Source organism: Anopheles coluzzii, chromosome 2, assembly GCF_943734685.1.
Source record: "Anopheles coluzzii chromosome 2, AcolN3, whole genome shotgun sequence".
Lineage (NCBI taxonomy): Eukaryota > Metazoa > Arthropoda > Insecta > Diptera > Culicidae > Anopheles > Anopheles coluzzii.
Window position 1 is genome coordinate 15,783,434 of NC_064670.1, and position 17,859 is coordinate 15,801,292.

The following is a 17,859-nucleotide window of genomic DNA, read 5'->3' on the forward strand; positions in this document are numbered from 1 at the left end:
ATCTTAAAAAAAAAATCGGATAAATTTGGCAGTAAATACAAGCTACTGTGCAACTACTCCTCAAGCGCTCAAATGACGCTATTTTAAAAATTTACGGCAACACACCAACCCAAACGCAGTGCCTTGAGCGGTGCTCGACAGAAACCTCGCCACCAACGACAACAGCACACCCAATTCTGCCCTTGTGTGAGAGCTCGTGAGCTTGATAAACAGCTAATGTTGTCAGCGTTTGCGAACGAAAACATACACAGTTTTGCCCGTGCCACACTTTCCACCGTGCCGAAGCGGTAGAATCGTAATCGTATTTTGCTTGAAATGATGACCCTCCCCGCGGTGCGGTGTGTACTCCGTTGGCTCCCGGTGCCGTTGGCGATTCATTTCTCACCAGCTGGCGATGCGCCCGCCAGTCGCCCGCCCGTGTCTGTGTACCCAATTTTGAACATTTTCTTCATCATTGGATTAGATTTTTATGAGTGCAAAATAAAGAAAACATCAACATCAAAATGATAGAATCCGTGACGATACGGTTGTATGCGACCGTCTCCGTGGCAAGGGCGGGTGAGCGAAACCGACGAGTCCTGGATCCTGCTGAACCAATAATATTTTATTAAACCATAAATTTTTCCTCCTTCCGATTGGAAAATTGTTGCCCGAGCCCCTTGAGGGAGTGGTGGTGGTGGTGGTGGTGGTCGTGAGCGGAGCACGAACTGGCAGAATTTCGTCGCCAGAACGAACAGGAGGGAAAGGACGGACATGGAGCGAAACAGTTTGACAGTGGGTGACGGTTATTACTTTAGTCCGCGTACCGTACACTGCCACCACCGTCCAATCACCAAGCAATTGTGTTGTTGTGCGGTGGCCAATCCGATGTCTCGCGAGAAGCAAGCAATGCTACACCCTCAAACACAACTAATAGAGTTAGCGGCAAGTTTTCCAGCGAAACTGAGATAAATCCCGCGATGGCCGCAACTGATAAACCGCGCTGGGAGAAGCTTCCTTGGGAAGCTGTTTACTCTGGCACATCTCGTCGTCCTGTTGTTTTTTTTGTGTTTTTTTGCTCGACAAGTGTGGAAGTGGAACGATACGCTTTGTTTGCTGCGGTTGGACCATGCAAGCATTACACAGTGCAGTGGGAAGGGAGATGGGAACGAATTACGACGGGGGTTTTCGCTCGGCCGCTTATCTGTCCCAGTTTATCAGCGCAAAATTGATGAACAATACATTCTCCGACAAACATCTCCGAGTCTGTATCCGTTCCGATCAAACGCTCTCATGAGCGCTTCAGCTGTGTCTTCCGCTAGTCTTCTCGCCGAATTGAATGGCATCGAGCCATTGAGACGCCGCTTGGTGGTGCTGCGAATCGAAAGCATTCCACCACACACAGCAAAAGTATTAACGAAAACAAAAGTCAACCCACGAGTAGAGCGTACTTGCGTACGGCCGTGCACTTCAAAAAGAAACATCATTCAACCGAGGGACAGGGGTTGGAATAGAGTAAAGCCTGTTCCGGAAGCCGTCAGAAGCTGATTGTTTGCACACAACCGACGGTTACACATTCAGGCGGGGCGCGTAAAATAAGGGCGAACCGTGGTGAAATTTCCCCTCCCGAGCGGTAAGGATTCCCGGGAATTGGAAAATTATCCTCCCAAAACACCGTTCAGGGCCGTTTTTCTACCGTAGCATTGTTGTAACGTTTCGGGTTGCACCCCCGCAGGAAGTGGCCACTCATAATGGCTTTGTCTATTGCGTTTGCCTGGTGCCGCTTCGAACCTCGACTTCGAAGAAACGCTCCTCGAACCACTTCACCCAGCCGCAAAGCTTTAACAATCACTTTTCCTGGTTTGGCGCCGCTGGGTATGTGTCATTGCTATCTAGCTCGCTTGCTAGAAGTAGGTTTATCAGCTCTTCTGTACAAGGGTGTGTGTGTGTCTGAAACCGGGGTTGAAGGATGGGTCGATTGAGATTTCGGAAGAGCTTAACATGCGACGCTCCCTGTCGTTGGATGTTCACTTCCTTCCCGTGTGTGTGTGTCTGCCTGGTTGGCTGGCATGCTGTCATACTCGGTCGCGTTCGCATATTTGTCATATCCGACTATTATCACCGTGGGGTGACAAAGTGTTACTGGTTGCGCACAGGGTTCTGCGGGAACTAGAGCGGAGCGCGAGGAAAGGGATGAGCCTGTCCGTTGATCCATCGTTTCGGAACTATCTTTCAGCGCGGAACGACGTGCCTGAAAAAGAAGGGCCCCTTTCCAGAGGGGACTGGGAGGTAGCACTGGGAGCGAATGGGACGATGCACGGCAGAGCACATACGTATATCCTCTCAATCTAATCGACGTCCACTTCGTTCGCTGTCGACCGATAGTGGTCTCGCCTGAGTGGGGCGAAACACGGGGGCACACGCCGTCCAAGGGCGTTAAGTGGCGCTGCCTGTAGGAAGCAAACCATCTACTCCCCCCTTTCAAACTGTGCCCATTGTCCTTGCCGTTGCTTCGGCTCTTATTGTAGCCCGATGTCGCTTCTGTTCCGACAGTGCATGCCAGAGATAGAAACAGACCAGCAGTCGACAGCGTGCTCTCTCTCTCTCGCTCCGTGAAACCGTGTCTATGCAAGCGCGTTCGAGCGAAAGGAATAGATGGGATTGAAGAAGGTGGTGGTCCCCCGATTGTCCTTTTCATCTTCAATCCCTTTTCGTACGGGGGAAGCAACGGTCCATCAAGCCATCGGGCTAACCTTTTACCATTTCTCACCACGCCAAGGCGGAGCGGGGAGGCGGTGCCGTGGCAGGGCTGGTAGCGGTGACAGGATCTGCGGCTACATTTACAGCTTCCCGCTGTAAACGGAAATTTATTACTCAAGATATCAAGACGTTGCCCTTCCTTCCCTTTTGCCGCGGCTTGTCGGGCGAATGGCGCTGCATGTTATTGTTGCCGACCGTGCCTGCAGTTTCCATTGTTCTGTTTCGTGTATTGTGCGTGTGTGTGTATTTTACAAGAGATGGTTGCGGGGAAGCATGAACCAGGAGGAAGCCCGAACACTCCATCAGAATCAGCGCGTCCACGGAAAGAAGTTACGGCAGCGATACAAGCGATACGCAATCTTGTCAGTTAATCTTGTCGTCTTTAAATGAGCAAACTCTTACTTGCAAAAGTGCTAAAATAAAGGGACGTCTGCCTGTGACACACACATAGACGCACACACATATAGACACTCACACAGACTTGGTAACCACTGTGAAGCGTTGTGAAATTACTGCACCAAAACTGGAAACTGAAAGCAGACACGAGTGTGTGTGTGTGTATGGCGGGAACGAGTTAATGATAGTACTCGGCAAGAGACTTGACTTATCCCGAAGGAATCGTGGGAAGGATTGTACTTTTTTTTGGATCCCTTTACGCCGCTATTCCTCAACATTTTCCTCCAGCCATACAATGCTTGCGGACGCTTTGGCTGGCGTCTGTTATTTATGAGTTACGAGTTGCGATAAGACAAATTTAGGATTTTGTTTTCTCTTGGTCTCTTGGTTTTTGTGCTGTTGTGCTTTCGTTGATTTGCTGTTGTTTATCTTCTCTTATCCCGTCCTCATTGCTGAAAAACTCTCCATTGTTGGGGTGCGGTGGAATGTTTTATCGACTTCAGAGGTCCAGTTGTTGTTGTTGTTGTTGTCGCTCGTGCTCAACCTTTTACTCTGCCCCGTTTTGGCACTGATGATTTGTGATGGGTTTTTTGTGTTCTGTCTGTCCGAGATGTCGAGCGGTTTTTCAGGGTGTTTTGTTTTTGAAAAAAAAGTACACCGGAAGGGAACAAAGTTCTTCTAGTCCGATTCCTCTCCATCCACCTTCCGGAAGACCGTGCGTGAAATGGAGTCTCCTGATACAGAACGGATCTGACCGAGAGACCTTTGATTGCATAAATCAAACCACGTACCAACGCTGGGCAGGACAGCTGGGCTGGAGAGCGCAACCGGCAACTGCAGGACCGTACCGTACCGGGGAAAGTTGTAAAAAATTAGTCACCTAATTCTGAGGATACATATAAATTACGTGGCGGGGCACGTCATAGCCTAGATTTATTGGCCCACTGGTCGCTACGGCACGGGTCACAAGCAATGGAAACTTTGGTAGCTTCGGTGTGTAATTGATGTTCGCTGTTTGCGTCAGGATTTTTTTTTGATTCCATCGCTATTTAAGCGTGATCGAAATTTAGTGCAACCGTACCTCACCACAGCTCGACAGGGTTTCGGCATTGCATTAGCTGTAACATCCCTTGTTGCTATGTTGTTTCAACCAATCGATTGACAATGCGATTGAATGATGTCAATTGAATTTGGCCCTAGAAACCATTCGCTTAAATATATGTATGCATCAGTATGTGTAGGAAATTGGTCCCGCTCGCAATGCAATTCCCACGCTTCTCAACATGACCCCTCTCGCCGGCCCTCACCGGCCCTCAGATCGATTTGCACTTGATTAAAGGACAAACAGAGAATGGCTCGAATGGAGAATGGAAAACCTTTACAGCAATGATGACGCTGCTCGGACCACACTATCCGGATACGGCTGTCGAATGCGAATATATTGGTGAGAAGACACCGATTTCAACACACACACACAGAGACGGCATTCACCACCAACGAGCACGAGCTAGTTTTGTGCTACCGATGGCTGGCCACCACATGCTACGCATTCCTCGCTCCGTTAGTGAAATAGGAAAACGAGTCCTCTTTCAGTCGGAGTGGTTTGCGGGGTATGTACCAGAAACAACAGTGACTCAAGTGGCCATAATCTTTTTAAGGACACAGAGGCTATCGATTTTGCTATGTGCCGTGCTACCTCAACAACAAAAACACACACACACACACGCGCGTTGTACGGGCGCTATAGTGGAAACTGGAACGTCCATTCCAACAGCTCGAAGGACACGTACGCCGGATGTGGATCGATAGGATAAATAGGACAAAAGAAATATCTTACATGTGATCGTGTGTGTATGTGTGTGCCTGTCCAATGGTTTGTTCCCGTTCTACTCGCCGGTTACAGTCGGGCAGCCGTGCAGACGGACGAGATTACTAGTTCCGCTGTTTTTGGTGTTTGTGTTCGATTTTATGAACCGTTGATCCGAAACGGTGGTAAGGATCTTGAAGCAGGACACGTGCCGGCATCCTTATCCGCTCTTCAGCATCGAACAACGCTATCGGAAAAAGGAAGCTCACTCGTTCGTTAGGAATGGGAGGAGAGTTGTGAATTTTACAACAAAAACCACCACTACGACCCACCGTTGTCATTGCGTGTTGATCTTCTGCAGCAAAACTTTTATGGTCAATCAGTGGCGTACCCGAAACCTGGTGGGAGGAGGGAGGGGGGAGAGAAGGAGGAGGGGGGAAAGACAAAACCAACATGGGAAAGGACCTCGACTCGGCATCGAAGCACGACATAAACCAAAGCTCGACAGCTTTACAACGTTTATCTTAATGATGTTGTCGAGCGCTACCTAGCTCTTTGCGATGATGGAGTGTTTGCCGGAGCTCCTTCTTTCCAGCGTCGAGTGAAAAGGGACTTCCCGCCTGCACTCAATGGACACGACCAGTCCGCTGGGTCGGTCTGCACGCCCTATTTCATAGCGCTGTTGCTGTTTTGCTAGAGGTGATAATGTTTGATTGATCCGTTCGGTGTTACGTTGCACAGTGGATCTAAAGCACCGTCCTGTGGGTGAGACGAAATGTGCAGAAGACCCGAACCAAAAGGATAGAGAGATACGACATTAGTAGGCAACATTTCATTGTGGCAGTTGGCACTGTGCCTGTCATTTGTGCCCCATTGGAAAGTCGCTGCCTGCTGCTGCTGGCAAAGCAGATCATGGCGTTAAGCCGCTTTGAAAACCCTCAACAGCGGGAAAGGTATCCCGAGTAGCTGGTCAGTACCAGCATGGACGGTAAGCGACAGCTGACGGCCGTCACTAGCAATAGCGGTAGAGCGGTCGTCGCCTTCAAACGCGGAAAATCATTCGTCACGCTGACGTGCCTTGGTGTTGCTTGACTTTGATTTGAATGGCAGAAGAAACGCAGATTTGTGTGCAGCGTTCCCTGCTGTTGGAGTTCTTTTTTTCTCTCGCTCTCTCTCTCTCTCTCTCTCTCTCTCTCGTTTTAATTTCTATTCATCATGTTTCTCAGTGACAAAACCCTCCCTCCCCTCCACAAGCCCCTTGCTGCCCGGGTTTATTGTCACGGTGACATTGATTAATCATTACCACCTGCTGAGCACTGGCAGCACTACCGAGAAGGCACTGTTGTCGATGATTCGTTTTCCCTCGGCGTACAATTGTCCGTTTGGATTGGTTCCCCGGCTCTGATTGCCCTCTGCATGAACAGACTAGCCTGTCAGTTGTGATGTTTGCGCGTCCTCGGGAAGAAAGTTTGCGCCTCAACCACCAGCACCAGCAAACACGTGAGCTTAATTAATTGCCTTTCTATCGACTCACCCCTCGCGCGATCTGTACGGCGAGCGGGTCGGCCATAGTTAAGTTCTCGCAATAATAATAATAATAAAAATAATAATAATAATATAATAATAACAATATTACCAATCATAGTAATGAAGCATGGCAGCCTCCTGTTAATGGGCTACCGTCTGTCTGATAATGAGGATGAGGATCGAAATTGTTCTTGCCCGCTTTTAACGCGCGTGGGTGCCATATTTGTTGGGCGCATTATTATCGAACGATTGTGTTGGAACGGGGATGCTGCTGACGGGTGAGCAAAAAGGTTGTTATTTTATAACAACTGGGAAAAAAACACAACACTCGAATGGCTCGCTACGTCCAGCCAGGGTGTTTGGGGCCGCACGTTGGCAGTTGACGTTAATGCTATCGTACACCGGGAGCGTAATTGGCAATAAAAATGCAACAAGCCAATGCTGCTGGGCCGGGTGATGATGTTGTTGAATATTGCCCGTGCATTAATCAACCATTAATACGGGATTCGGCGCGTTATGATGGCCGTGGGTGGTTCACCATACTAGCAGTTTGTATAAGGTTCGTATCATTGTTAGTGCTATTTAAAAGAGGCTCTAACGGGAGTGGTAGTTACGTTAAACTTACAATGTTTGTAATGTTAGCATGAAAACAATTGTTGTACACGCGACTGCGTGTTCATTTACAGATTTTACCAATTTGATTCATTAATTACGGCTTTTTAAGTATTTATAGGTTTTTTTATTATCCCTTCCTTAAGTTTTTTGTTAATTTTGATATTCAAAATGAGGGAATTGTAGTTTAAAGTTAACCTAATTTATTTAATTACATTACATTTAGGATGGTATTACAGATGGGGTTTGGTTGAATCATTACAATGACAACATCTTTAAATCTTGAACAGTTGAACATCAAATTGAATCTATTGGAAATTGGTTTTCACAAAACATGAATCTACAGCAACCCATCACAGTCTTGAATCGTGGATGAAGTTAAAGTATGCTATTTACGTTTTGTTTGATCCCGACCCTTACATTACCCATTTAAATGCGTTCCACCCTTTTTAAAAGGCCGTGACATACATACACACTGCACGCGGGCACCCGAAAAGTATGCCCATAAATCATCAGTCCAAATACTTTGCTCCAGCTATTACCCGAGAGGATGGGAAGCATTTGCCATGAGTGTTAATTTCACCCCACGCACTGTGTCCCGTACTGTGACCAGCGGGCATTCCGTTGCGATTGAAAGAAGCTTTCCTTTCTTCCGTGCACCTAACCGCTGTAACTGCCCTAGCTATGCTTCGTCCCACTTATGACTTTAAGCCGTGCTCGCTAGCAGACGAGTACGGTGAGTGTGGGTGACTGCTACTACCACAAGCTCGGTTTCCGGTTTCCCAGAGCCCCAGTATCTGTTCTGTTCGATGCGATGAAAGCATCACATAATAAATTATGAAACGTTCGCATCTCGCTCGCTATGCTCACTGTATTGAACGCCGGGACTAGATGGAAGGTAGTGGTGGTGGTAGCGGTTGTGCTACGAAAGGAAGCAAACCGAATGCTCGACTACGCGCTCAGAACCCGGCAACTGCCTGGTGACTTAAGACAGCTTGTTTGTGCAATTGATAACGAATTGCCGACTGGAGGATTTGCCGACATTCATCATATTGCTCGAAAGCGCCGGGCGAAGGCGCAGCGCGGTGTGGTATCGATTCCGCTGCTAGCCCCCCCTGTTGCCGCTAGCGCTGCCGGGCGCATGAAAGATAACGCTTGCCTGGCACGAAATGGTCGTTTGGAGTTTAGAAAGAAAGCGGTCGCAGGAGAACGGGAGACTGTGGATATCGCGTTGAGTAAATAATTTTAATCAAGCTTCAACAAAAGACGCCACTCCCTTCCCACAGATGAAGCGCGAACGCGCTGCGCTTCCGGGATGATGGATGGGTTGAATATGGATGGACGGTGGTGGGCCCGCCATCGCGAATGGATTGATTCGATGTGGGTCAAGTGTGAGTGGCACATCATTTTGGAGCGACCAAAAGGTAGTGATTGACGACGGGGGGTTTTCCTTTTTTGGCGTGATTGGACGGGGGGAAGCAAACGTAACGGAACGGGGATCATCATTCAATCATTCAATACTATTGTCGCCATTGTCAGGCGGTGATGTTGATGAGACCTTATGGTTGGGCATTGGACAGACGAGCAGAAATGTGACATCGCTTTAATGAAGAAGGAAAAATGGATATGAGCACTTTAGAAACGGTTAACTGCATCAAGCTTGCTTTGGTAGTAAACGGCAAGTCGTATAGAATGCCGTGAATTATATTGAATCTATATACCATATAATTAATGTACTGCAAACCTTACTCAAAAAGGATTTTCAAAAATTTCTTTGCAGATTGCTGGATCTTGAAGAAACATCTCTCCCTTAATGAGCCCCGCGTAACTAATCAGGTAAGCTTACCAAAGGCTTAATGTGTATTAATCCGGTGGGAGCGAATACTGTCTGAGCACAACTTACTTTACATAACTACAGAAATCTGGCCCCGCAATAACGCAACCACACAGCGCACTAGCGATTCATAGTAACGCATTAAAGCCGAGGCAGTCCGGTTTGTGCGGCAGAAACAGTCAAATCGATAGCCATCTCGCGCTGTGTTGTTGTGTCCATCTCGCTAAGCATTTGCGTCAATATACTTCGTTGTGCTTACGGAAGGCTGCTTCATCGTACCATCACTTAAAGCCCGGCCCGCCAACTCGGCACAGCGCAGATACCCCCTGCCGTCGCTGGGTCCTTTCCGCGCGTACAGCTGTGTGAGTGTGTCTGTATCTGTGTGCTTTTAGCGCGATCCCTCAACCGTTGATCCCCGACGGTGACGGTTGAGCGCACATTCGTGTGCGCCTTCCCGGTTGCCAGCGCTTGTAAGCTGATTTTCCGCTCGATTGTGACTTGATGATGTTTGGCTGCTTGCGCGACCCGTATTCCCATCGTCCTTGTGTCCTTGTGTGGGTAGGGCAGGGAAAATCGTCCACCAGGACTTGCTCGATGCTTTCATGCCACGAAGCATCGAGCGACCGAACGGGAAGCAGTTGCCATCTCGTGGGATTAAATTGATTATTCGAAACTTTTCGGATGGTACGGGAGGTTTGGCAAACTAAGTACTCGTGCTCAAATTGTATGACAAGAAGAATGTGTCGCCCGCACATCCCCAGCCGGGGCAGTGTGTGGTTGTGTGTCTGGGTGTGTGCTTCAGTTTACGAACGGGTGCACTTTACTTACCACTCCACGGAACTACCCGCTCGCTAGATCTCTCCCAACACGCGCTCTACGTGATGCGTCTTCGAGGCGGAGTTTAAAGGCGAAGAGCGAGCCCACAAAAGCTACAAAAGGAGCGTTTTTTTTGTTGGGTGCGAGTTTTGCGCCTCGCACCGGGCACCGGGGCGTGAGGAGGAAGACAAGCGAGTGAAAAGTAAAAGCATCACTGGCTGGCCTGCCAAATTTATTGCCCCGCTGCTTGAAGCTCACAACGATGTAATGGGCCGGGAGTCAGTTTGAGCCTCGTTGGATTACAAGGCTTCGCACGAATGGGGCTCAAATGTTATCTACACCCGGGCGGCGGTGTTTCGTTAGCACCGCACCCGAGGATCGTTCCCGGTGGGTTGCCGGGTTAGGTAAACTTTTGCTGCGTCCATCGATGAACAGGGGTGTTTGGGCGGCCTGGGAACAGGGATGGCCCGGGGAGCATGACCGGAGGACGCTACCGCCGAAGTACGTGAGGGATCGAAGCGTTTTGGATTTGGCGAGGCACGGTGTGAGGCTGTGCGGTGGGAGAGATAGTCCCATTTTGTGTGCTTTCTCTGTCTCTCTTTCGGTTGGCAAAGCTCTTAACGCGGGAAAGGACATGAGTTGTGAAGGAGTGCGAATAAACGAACCAGGCGATGCTTATGATTGTCGGGATGAAACTTTTACTACGTTAAAGTGTACCGAGCGCGGGTGAGGATGGGAGGGTTGCAATAAACCAGCAAAAAAGGCGTTCAGATTACGGCACATACACACACAGTCATACACGCACACAGCACGCAAACCCCCCTCAATTGCGGTGGGGAGGACCCCGTTGCAGAGTAAAGCCGAGCCAGGCAAATAATAATAATAATAATAATAATAATAACAAAAAAACAAAAAAAATCCGAACTTTCTTTTTACGTCCCCTGTCCCCTGCTTCCTTGTATTGCCCCCCCCACTTTCGGGCGAGAAAACACCCGAAAGCTTTAAATTTTAATGCCAAATGGCTACCGTGAAACCGACCACGACTTTGAGTGGTTTGCCTGGGTGGAGCTCGGTGCGCAAATTGTTGGCGGTTCTCGCGGGCTGAAAAGCTACCGCGAAAGAACCAAAAAAAAAAAAAAAACAGATACAAGGGAGCCCAACCGTTTCGAGCAAAACACGTCCAAAACAATGCCCTTTTGCGGTTCGATGCAGGAGGAAAAGACACCACCGGCAGGCTAAAAACAACAACAGCTGTCGTATCGTTGGTTTGTGTGGGAGAGAGCGGGTATGGGAATGAATTTTTCAAGGCCGGCAGGGCTGCCGGCGTTGGTGGCACGGTGATTGTGTCGTCGGTACGGTGCGAATGCGTGCCCGGAAAATGGGGGTTTCGGGGAGATGTTTCTTGGCTGATGCACACACTCACACACACATACACCATTGCGTTAGGTTGGGGCTTTAGCGAGCGTTTATTTCTATCGGTACGTAAAACAGCTTGGCTGGGCAGGTTGTGCTAGGGGCGGACGAAGCATAAGCAACATTACTGAAGTCGTTTCAATCGTATTGGCAGCAGATAGGCAAACATATCGGGTCTTATCAAATAAACTTGGCCAAAATACGACTCTGGTGAAGTTTGGCTGCTTTTGCCGGTAGAGCTCGATGGTTGGCTGGTGGTGAGTGTGCACACATTTGTGTCGGCAAATATGGTGCAATTTTCGAAAGCAGTGCAATATACGATATAGATAGGCAATTTTTTGTCAATGTGACTAAAGCTCGGAAGGGTTGGGAATAGAGCACCTTGAAATAGCTACAACCGTGTGGTACAATCTTAAATTTATGTGCTTTTGGTGATGCCTCTCATAAATGTTTAGAAGTTACGCATCGTTGTTGCATAATTAAACTGTTTTAAAACGAACAATGAAGCAAATTCGCCAACTGAATTCCTTTAAACTCACTACCATTGCAGCATCCTCCATCCTCCATCCAGCTCCTTGGGGTAATGACATTTGGTAAAAATAATAATTGAAGCGCCTAAATGACTCAGGATAGTCGAAGCTTATAACAGAGAAAATAAGCCTCTGAGTATGGAAAATCGGACCTAAGTCTGATAGAACATAGGAGGATACATCCTTTCTCGCCAAAGAATAAGAATAAGAAGAAGCGCCTCAGGAATCTATTTGAATCATTTAATTCTTTACACTTAAATACTGAAAGAATAATATTGTTTGTTGGCAAATGCTGTCCTCCAAACGATTGCTTTGCATGTCAAAAATCTGTGTTAAAAGATTACTGGTACTTTTGATCGCGTGTACAATGTATTTGTTGGAAAACATAAAGCTTCAGTAAATTCCAGAGCTGGTGTCGATATGTTTTGTATGTGGTACTTATTGGAACAAGTGTTTTCGGGCGTATTCTAGTGTATGGTGAACATGTCTGAACCAGTGTAAAAGAAGCCTGTGAAATAGTTCTAGGTAAAACTGGTTTTAGTAATGAAATATGTAAGGGAAGCGATAAAAGTCCATCCAAAATCGTTATTTTTATTCGTGGAATACATAATTCTGTCAAATAGAAGTTGGATTGGTAAGAATGCAGATTTACATGTGTGTTCATCTAAAATGTATCCAGTAGATTGGGACGAAATGCTCCAGTTATTGCAGTGCAAACAGGAATGAGTTTTATTATAGTTGGCATTCGTTTTCCCCCGTTGTTGTGGTGTGTTTGTTAATATATATTAATGGTTGTTTTGAGCGAAAATGTTAAAAGTTCCTTAACAGATAGGTACATTGAACATTAAAGAATCATATTGGTGGATAAAATGAACAATCGCTAGCGAATTTAATTGTAAATTAATACATTTTCCGTAAGTGGTGCGTATTACCCCAATTTAGCAAAAATGGCAAAAGTTTATTTTTAAACAAATTACTAGATTGTACCTTTAAAAAACCATATTAATAGATAAAATCAACAATGACGGGCAATGTTTGTTGAGTAATAATAAATTGTCAATTATTGCACTGTTGCTGGTATCAAAAAGCATTACAAAATATTAATTAGTAGTTTTCAAATTTTTAAGTAGTTTTTTTACAACAATTACTATTATACACTGGCATGGAGAAATAATTAAATCTACATGTTTGCAACGGCAACCATAGCCAAACTTTGATGGAAAAATCCACCCAGCAACATTTGCATACTTTTGTTCCACAAACAGTTTAGGGCCAAAACTAGTGCCTGGCCAAGTGTTGTGTATTGGGATATCCCATCCGGAAAGCGTCATGTAGTGCTCTTTACACACACACACACACACATGCACACACGCCCTAAACATTATGGTAACGTTGTTATTGAAATTTCGGAAGGATCCGTATTTGTTTCCGGTCGGGCTGCGGGGCAAAAGTTTAGGCGGCTTGTTCAAGTGCGTTTTACGTTTTGCTGGTCGAGAGTGGGTAAAATGCCAAACAATGCTAACAACGCTCGAGAGCGAATTCCAGAGTGGCAAAGTTTTCCAATTAAATCAACATCGCACACTCTCCCGTGCTGTCCGGGCGGCTGCCAAATCCCACTTCACGCCGGCAACGGCTGGACCCGATCGTTTGGCGAACGATTTTACAGTGTATTTTTTCCTTTTTTCTCTCCACGGAGCTCGAACAATTGGCCATTGCATGGACAATGCAATATTCTATAGATTTGCTCTTAAAAAAATGTATTAAAAACAAGGATATTAAAAGATTTCCACTTACGATTAAGTTTTAAAAATGCATGACACAAAAATAATCCGCTGGCCACCCGATACAGAACGAATGTTCGTTCGTATGCTACAACTGTGTGCCAGATTTGTCAAAAAAAAAAAAAAATTGTTTACTTTTTACAGCACCATCTAGAGGAATGCATTTAATTCTGTGAGCCATTTTTTAAACTTACCTTCACCCCAACCATCGTTTGCGGCTTGCAATGAAAAAGTGGCTCATTTGCATCGAACGCAACCGGGGCCAAAACTCTAATCTCTCTTTTCCTTTGGCAAAAATTTGTTCCCGACATGAGATATGGGTTCCCTTTGAGCTCCCTGTACCCCGCCCATCCCATTGGTTACGCGTTTGGTGTATAGGCTCGGTGGTTTGTACCGAGCATCACGTACATCATCGCGTAGCAGCCGGTAAACGGCAACGCTCACACGAAATGCAAACTTTCCCTCCCATCCCATCCTCCCACCCCCCTTTCCCCTTCCTTCCCTTAGCGTGAGGCAGAAGCGAGCGTGCACGAAAGAAACCGGCGCAGGGTAGGTACCATCACGCGAGCGCACGAGACACGGTGCCAGCGCAAACATAATTTGTGACAATTTATCCATTCGTAGCCGCGTGGTTCTCTGTTTATTTGCATTTTTCATTGTGTTTGCGTGCGGCAAAATCACTAAAACCCATTTCTTTGCCGCATGCACTCCATGGGCCATGGGTTTCGGGGCCCTTGCGAGCCTGTTGTCGGTAATGCGCAACGGCGCAACGGTTTGCATTCCTCGCAAGGGGCAAGCGGCCTAGCTGTGGAATAGGTTCGGTTGTCAGGATGTGTACCAAACTTTGAGAGGGGGGGGGGGGGGCGCGATGCGAAGCGAACATTTTTATGGAGTCAACTGATTGGTGTTTCTTTAATCAGGTTAAGTAAACAGAACCACACACACACTCACACACATAAAAACGGTAACATGTAGGGAGGATTTGTGTGCCGTTGCGTGCCCCGTACTAAAGGATTGGAAAGAACTCTCGAAAGCCTCTTGTGAGGTTTGTGAGCTTTTTGCCAGGGGAGGTTGGGACACTTTTTTTTATTGGTCCTATAGCTACGTTGCCTTCCTACTCCTCTAACTCCAAGTGCAACCTCACGAAAATGTGTTGGCGCCTTGAGCCAGGAGGACAGCTCAAAATACATATATATAAAAAAAGCAAACGGACAATTCGCTGCAGCAAAAATCCTTCCGCCCCAGTGCGGACAAACAGTTTGTCGACTGTTTGGCTCGAAACGACACAAAGCACGTCGCTCCGTTACGGCAGCATTCGACAAACTGTCGGAGAGCGGGAAACGTGGATCGCCGGGTTTTATGACGGACATTAAGAAATATCTCACATTTGCAAACATTTGCTTTTGGAAAATTTCTTCTCCATCTTCTGCATCCATCTTCCCAAGCAGGCGTGGCCCAGCTTAGCTGCTGTGTGTTTGTGCTTTATGAGCACTTTCGCTATGTGTGTGTGTTTGTGTTTAAACAGACGCACTTCTGCTGTTTGTTTGTGTGATTTGTGTGTACAAAATTTCGATTTGCTGAATTGTGCTATTTTGAACACTTTGTGCTTTACCCGACGATCAAACGATTAATGAGAAACGCTATCACTGTTACGGAACACAATAACAAACCATCGTTAATTTGTGGTTTTTCTTTTTCGTGTGGTACAAACTCCCCATTTCGGCACTAGATATCAATCATTTTGAGCGATTTGCTGCAAAATTCATGTGCAAAACTCTGCATTGGCTGTTTTGCTACGGTGTTTTCGGATCATATGGGGTAAAAACGCATTATGACATGGAGCGGATAGTGTTTTACCGATGTGTAGCGAAAGAAAAAGCGTTCTAATCGGGGCGGGTGAAAATAAAACTTAAAAAGCCAGAGCAACATCAAACGCTAAACTGTGTGCACTTATTGGGGTGTTTGGATACCCCTCGAAACGCGGTACAAGCTTCTATTTTGATTGAAGTTGCTGCTTAGCGCCGACAGTTTGGATACGACTGATGTCGGTTTGTGTACCGAACCATTTCATCGCAACGGACGCATATGCATTAAAACGTTGGCAAAAAAGGGTTTGTGAATAATCATCTATGTTGCTTTTTTAAATACTACTGCAAATTGGTGGCCGAAAACAGTAATGCCAAAAACCATACGGCACTAACTGCTGGTGCGTTAAGGTGAAACATTAAAATGAAGGCAAATGTCACAAATAGCAAGGTACAGGGAACACCTATTAACGCGTCCATAGCGCGATTCGTTGCTGGTTTCTAACCCCTTTTGAAATAACACAGAGCTGCCAATATTCACGCACCGGTTGCCGCTGTGCGGATCGGCGGCTAGTGCGGGATAGGGTGGACTTAATATTCCACACCACGCTGTGGAAAGCAATTCACACTGCGCAAATATTTCAATTTTTCGCATTTCAATCAGAATTCCTCCTCCTAGCTGGCGGCTGTATTGTTCAACATTTTTGCCTCCCCATTTCGCACTTCCATATGCACTGTTTTGGTAGTATTTTTATTGTCATTGCACATGGAGCGATTCATACATGAGCGTTTGCACTTTCGCGACAGGCGTGTCGATTGGTTCCCGTGCCACACCAAGTGCCGGTTAAAATTAAGTACGAAATTTGAATAAAGCGTCACTTTAGCACGATTTCGCTGCATTCGAAATCGTACACTTTCCTCCCCGGTTAACGCCCCCTCCCCCCCCCCCCCCCCCATACACTCACCGGTTATCCATGATTCGGTACGGTAGAACAAAAACCATCAAAATGGTGGCTTTCACTGAAGCTGTGCGTAGGGTGCAATCATTTTTGAACAATGCCCCAACACGTTTTGTGAACGATGGAGCGAGTATCGATGGGCTGAGGTTGAGTGAAACGAGCGTTACTTTTGCTCTTTGATCCACTGTAGCAGCTTTGGGGGAAAAAAACATCAAACATAACACAGCGTCACGAGCATGACACATGCCGGAAAAGCGGTAATTATAACAAGCGTACTGGGAATAAAGCACTACGTTTGTGGTGATGCACTGTTCTGTGTATTTATGTCGGGATTTTACACCTACTCATGAATGAGTTGTGTTGACGTTGTGCTCCGATTAACAAGTATTACCTGCAGTTTTACCGTATAAAGACAATGAATTGCAACTGTGCAAATTTAGAAAAAAATTGTCAGTTAAATGAAGCAGCATCGTCAGGTTTGATATCAATTGTCAGAAAATAATACATCAACATCAAAATATGCTCAGGTTAATTGTAGTGATTCACGTGAAAATAATTGCTGTGTTTCATGTGCCATGTTGGGTGTGGTCATTATATATATTGATTATAATTATTCTTTCAGCGTTGAATCATCACAGGCTTCACAAAATATCTCTGGATTATATGAACTTGTGACAAGAGCTACAAACCGACTGCTATAAACAAAAAAAAGCTGATAATATTAACATAAATTGCCTGGGACGAAGAAATATGCAAGGAGAAAATAAATTGATGTATTAATAAGTATTTCAGTATCAAAATTAGAACAAAATATAACGAACTTAGAAACATGCTGCAGTATTTAAGCGCATCTGGAAAAAGTTTTTGAAAACGAATTGAATTCTCATTGCCGACTGGTGTAAATGTACACAAAGCACATTGAACCTTACTCATGAAAATTCTAATCCCACTCTAGATCGATCGAATTCATCTCCATCCGTCCGACGAGCCAAGGAAGTGTTTGGTCAGGAATAAGACACCCCAGGTGAATGTTGTGCTGAACAACGAATTTTGCTAGAAACGAGAAGGGGAAGAGGTGTTTTAATGAGAGAAAGGGAGAGAGATAGAGAAAGAGAGAGAGAGAGAGAGAGAGAGAGAGAGAGAGCAAGAGAGTGAAAAACTTGCACAATTATCATGATAAGAAAAGTTCAGCCGGGACAATCACCGGCCAAGCCTGTACCGAAAGGGTTGCAGGCTCGCTGCTTAATTAGCATTAAGATATTCCGTCCTCGGGAGAGGGATTGTCCTCTACCCAGGAACGATTCTGTGATAACCAACGCCTCTCGTTGAGAAGCGCAGCGGGCACACAATGGGTACCGGGAAGGGAAGTTTGCCATTGCGTCGCGGAAACATCTCCGTTACCTTGCGATTTTAATGCGATCCACCTTTCTGTCTCTCTCTCTCTCTCTCTCTCTCTCTCTCTCTCTCTCTCTATATGCGTTGGCCTCTTCGTTTCTCGCTCTTTTCCGCGGCCCTTCCCAAGCTTTGGTGGCGACTAATTCCAAACTGCTGCCTCTATTTGCTAAATTAGAGTACCGGAAGTGCGTGGATACGGTTCACAAATTTTACCTGATCTGTTTTATTAGCTTTCGTCCTTTTTG

At 46.3% G+C, this 17,859-nt stretch overlaps 1 protein-coding gene across 6 annotated transcripts in view; it reads left to right on the forward strand.

Annotated features, from left to right (window-relative positions):
- The window catches only part of LOC120948803 (serine-rich adhesin for platelets-like), a 188,658-nt gene that overhangs the window by 15,210 nt on the left and 155,589 nt on the right, over positions 1-17,859 (forward strand). For 5 of the 6 annotated variants that reach the window (XM_040365520.2, XM_049611243.1, XM_040365516.2 and 2 more), the window contains exon 3: positions 8,862-8,917. The exons of the other annotated variant lie outside the window; for it this stretch is intronic. The gene's annotated coding sequence lies outside the window, so the exon portion shown is untranslated. The remainder of the gene's footprint in view (positions 1-8,861; positions 8,918-17,859) is intronic. 6 annotated transcript variants of the gene reach the window in all.